Source organism: Octodon degus, unplaced genomic scaffold (genome assembly GCF_000260255.1).
Source record: "Octodon degus isolate 3935 unplaced genomic scaffold, OctDeg1.0 scaffold00172, whole genome shotgun sequence".
Lineage (NCBI taxonomy): Eukaryota > Metazoa > Chordata > Mammalia > Rodentia > Octodontidae > Octodon > Octodon degus.
The window spans coordinates 5,016,871-5,022,024 of NW_004524748.1; positions in this window are offsets into that span (position 1 = coordinate 5,016,871).

A 5,154-nucleotide genomic window follows, 5' to 3' on the forward strand; every position below is an offset into this window, starting at 1 on the left:
TGGGGTGGGGGAGGTGCTGAGGAGTGGTCGGGGGCACCCCAAGGCGGTGGGAGAGGTCTGGCCCACGCTGCACCTGGGCTGGGACTGGTCCCGCAGGTGCAGTGTAGCAGGAAGCTCTCCCACACACTCACCCGACCTGGGGTAGGACTGGGTCTGGGGGTTCCAGAATGCTGCAGAAATTCCTACTCGGCGGGCCGACACCTAACTTTTGGAAAGAGATTTTCTGTGAATAATTATCATACAAACTAAATTTATAAGTATGTCATATAAGGATGCCAGTGACTAATCAAATTGCCCTCTTTCTTTCGTTTACATATTAATAAAGTCGATTTCTAAATAATATTAAATCAATTGATACTCTTGTAAACAGTTTGTATTGCACATAGTAAAACAGAACTCCATTTCCCAAGATACATTGTACAGGATTCTGTAGCATTGATTTGTCTGAGTTCCCTCTTGGAAGGAAATTTGTAACTGAGATTGTTAAAAGAGACTGCTGATAAGATGAGATCCCAATAGCTGATTTTTTGAAGTATTTCTCATGCATTTTTGGTTTTGTTCATAAACTCTCAGTGTTGAGATTTCTAAAAGAACTAGAATTAGAAATTACACCTGATCATGTGTTCCTCCTAGGGCTTTTTTTTCCCTAGAAGAATTGAAAGCATCATTACACAGTGATACATATAAAGCCATGTTTATACCAACACAATTTACCATAGCTAAATTTTGGAAAAATCCCCAGTGTCCATCAACTAAAGAATAGATACGAAAGAGTAATTTTATACAATGAAGTAGTACACAGCTATAAAGGAGAAAGGTGAGGCTTTTACAGGTAAATGGTTATAGCTACAACCACAGTCGTAAGTGATATGAGTTAGACTCCTGTGTGTAAACATCGCATTATCTCCCTAATGTAAGAAACTAAAAGAGTAAATGAGATTCAAAGGGCATAATAGGTATTCTGAAAGGGAGAGACATTGCTCAAAAGGAAAGAACATCTGGGATGTGGGAAGGGAGAAAAGAAGGAAGGAAATATATACATATATATATATATATATATATATTCATATACAAGATAGCTCAGATACTTGTACTGTTAAGTTATATTAGTTCATTGAAAAGAACAATTGGTGTTTATGTCATTTGATCAATTGGGCATGACTATAATTTGTAATATGAACAATTACTTTGAAGATAGTAATGTGTAATATAATAACCATTGTCAATTTTCTATCATTTCATTTTGAAATTCAGGATCATTTTGATTGTTACAATTATTCTCTTTAAAATAAAAAAGAGAGATTGTTGAATCTTGACTCCCTTTGGTCCCCAATTTTACCATTCTTTGAGACCAGAGAATCAGTTTGGGGGGAGCTAGCTAACTTTTTCTCACCTCAGAGCTCCTTTTTCCTCTTACTACTCAGTCTGTAGCCACACTGTTTCCCCTCCAAATGGAACTCTCCATATTTCCTGAGATACTCAATTTATAATTCTTAACTTATGTATTTTTGTTACAGCTTTGTGCAAGTCATTTATGCAAAAATGGTTAGCAATTTATCTTTGTGTAGTTAAAAGTAACTATTTTTTAGGGTATAATATAGTATCAGTGCATATTGCATGAAACCTCAGATTGCAAAGCCTATTGATGGCAGAAGTAACAAGTGCAACTTTCCTCTTTGTTGCAGTGCTGACATACTTCATACTTGGCAAATACAGCATTGAACAAAGGTAGCAAGGGGAGAAGGAAGTTTTAAGCATTTAATTTGGGAATTTACGAAAATGAGTTGTGGGCATTGTCGATTTAATTAATGGAATTCTGACAGAAATAAGTTTTACTTCCTGTTACTGGGGAAATAATTAAAAATCTTAGTCATTTTCTGAAATGAAATTAATCTTTCACATCCCAGCTCACATTTTTATGCTGCTTTTATTTTCCAAATTATTCTCATTTTGTTATGTTTGTCACAATGTTTTCTTGATAGTTCTCTAGGTGTGTGATGCTCTTGTATCTCAGCACCCATGGATTGCGACATGAAGTGAACACAGGCATCGGCTTAGGATCTGACCTTTACTGGGTAAAGCAAGCTCTTATTTACCAACTTTTTCCCAGTATTATATTGGCAATGCTATGATTTTTTCTTTGTTTATTACTTTCTTTGTTTCTTTTTATTTTTGTATTTTTTAGGGAAGGATCTATGGGGTCTTCAGGGTCTCACAACTACATTGGGCTCAGAGTGATCTTCCTGTTTACAGCCTCCCAAGAGCTGGGATTACAGGTGTGCGTCACCACACCCAGTCTCTAAACCTATGATTTCTTTCCTCAGTTCATTATGAAAGTAGTTTTCAATAGGAATAGAAGAAATAAAGCTTATTGGAAGTACTTCTTAATTAGCTAATTTTTCTCTCTGCTGTCTTTACTACTTTAGATTTCCCAAGATGCACTGCATGCAAAATGCCTGAGTGAGGCATAATAGAAATGAGTATGATGAAATCAGATACTTCTATCAGGGTAATGCTACATATAGATCCACTATTATCTCAATTAACCTAGTCATAAACAAATGTATTCATTCAATGAATAGTATAGAGTGAGCTCTATTTCAGTGGGAAATTCTGTGATTGAAGCTAAAATCGTTGGTTTACAAAGTAAGAATGTAGTGGCATAATGTATCAACTTTCTTTCTTGCATCTGTAATCAATTTTCTATGAAAAATCACAATAATCTCTTAAATTTAATTTTCTCTATGACTTCTAAAAAATAGGCAAACTATTGAAAACACTGCCTAGTATCCTTAGTGACTGGATCTCCACAAATCTCTGAAACAGTCATATAGCAGTGTTCTAATTGTCTGACATTACTAGCACCATCGCCTTCTTTCCATTCCTCCAGGCTAGCCAAGATTTCTTCTTCATCTTTAGACACCCTATCTTATTTCTCTTGAGCAGCCTGCTTCAGATCTGTGAATTGACCACAATTTTTTGTCTTTTACCTTATTTCTAAAACTATCCCTCTCAATAGAGTGTCATCTTTGACCATCCAGACTAGAAACTTTCACATCAATTTGCTATCTACTATACTCTCTCATGCTTGCTCTTCATAGCATTTACTTGCATATGTATTTAATTTGATTATTTATTGAATATTTCTTTATTGTTGTCTTCTCTTGAACTTAAGTTCTATAGTGGAATGCTAGTTTTTATATCTCCAGAGATTAGAGCAGTGGCATATTAGTTAATAAGTGAATAGGTGTAATTAATGGATGGTTTGTGCTTACTGCTAATCTTTCCTAACTATCTCACTAGTAATGTGCCAGAACAGAGTTTTACCAGGACATTTCCAAGTTAAGACAGACTGCTCACTCCATTCTATTTCAAGGATATGATAAAGACCACAAGTATTTTGGCCTGACCACTAGAACCATGTCACTAATGCAAAGGCTGGATGTTTATTCTAGTGGATATCAGGTACCTGAAATTCTCCAAGCATCACTTCCACAATAGTGTTTATTTAAACTCTTCCCTCCCTACAATGCCTTCCCACATAAAAGAAAAAGAAGTGTGCAGTAGATACCCATTTAACCACAACTTTCAGTTTGTGTTTTCATTGTTGTGATTCTTTCAGTTTAACTTCTAAGAATACTGAATGATTAGTCTCTTATTTCTGTGAAGTGATTCCATGCATTCTCACTGAAAAACCAGCTGAGAAATATATTTTGGAAATGAGAATTTTTATTCACCAACAAATTTCCCCTTAAGAAAACCCAAATCCTAAACATCACACTTTGTAGAGAAATCTATTCTGCTAGAGACAGGCCTAGTCTTGAGTATTCCATTCATCAGTTCCTTCTCACAAACTGTCTCAGCACTGGAGCCTATTTTTTTCCCCACTGTGACAAAATAGATGTTTCTGGAATCTGTAGAAAATTGGGTCAGTAAATCAGAAAGCACTGATTTGTTTTAAACAGAGATCAAGTTTTGACTTTCTGGCTTTTTTACTTTTTGTTCCTCAGTACAAAGTGAGTGAATCATGGCTGAGAAAAACCCTTACTTCTTTCTTCAGTTAGGATACAGTTATGCCCTCCTACTCTTTCTAAACAGTCAAACATCTAGTAGAATGGTTAACAAGTCCAAAGAGGAGAATTTTACTCATTGTTTGGAGTGGAGAGAGTGACAGTGGGAGAGATCTTAAGGGAGTAACTAAAGCAAATGTTAAGGATGAAATGCCCCCTGTCAGCAGCTGAAAAGTTGAAGATTCAGGAAATTCAGTGATAACATTTCAGCCTCAGTTCAGGTCTGAGAAATGGGTGACCTGATGGTAGCAGTTTTGTCCAAACGCAGGAGCAGTGCACTGTACTTGCTCAGGCCCTCTACTTGTTGCAACACTTTCCTCCTTATCCATTTTCTTCTATTAAAACCTTCCTGTGGGGCCAGGTAGATGGCTCAGGGGCACAGCACCCGCCTGGCAAGAGTAAGGTCCTGAGTTCCATCCTCAGTACCAAAACAACAACAACAGCAACAAGAGCAAAACTTTCAACAGGCAGATTTCGATTTGGAGGCAGATTTCTTTTATTTCAACAAACACTGATTTGTATCATTCCCAGAATATCAGGCCATAGTGTGTGATGGCCTAGGGCTTATACTGGCTAAGCAAGCAGAAGTGCAGATGCCGAATGGTTGTCAATTAGGGATTGGTTCTGACAACACACATCACAGCGACCATCTATGTAGCATGCTAACTTACAACGTCTAAGGAACAGAAGACCAGAAACTCTAACAGGAACTGGCCAGGTATTTTTCTGCTACACGTGCCCTGCATAGGGGCTGTGCACACGAACCGATGCAATCTGTTTGATCCAAATCAATGAATCAAATGTTCATCTCATCTCAAAAAATTAGTAATGAAAATCTGAAAGTTAAAACAGTTACTGTGAAAGGGAAAGAAATTTTTCAGTGCAAAGGAAAAACTGGGATGAGGGAAAGGACAAATGAAAGAAGGGGAAAAGATATATCTAGGTATACACACAGAATAATTTGGATAATTGTATTGTTGATTTCTGCTGGTCTTTTGAAAGGAACAGTGAATGTTCTCTTTTGAATTTCTCATAACTTCTGTGGTATTGTTTTTTTTTGTTTGTTTTTTTTGCTTTTATTTTT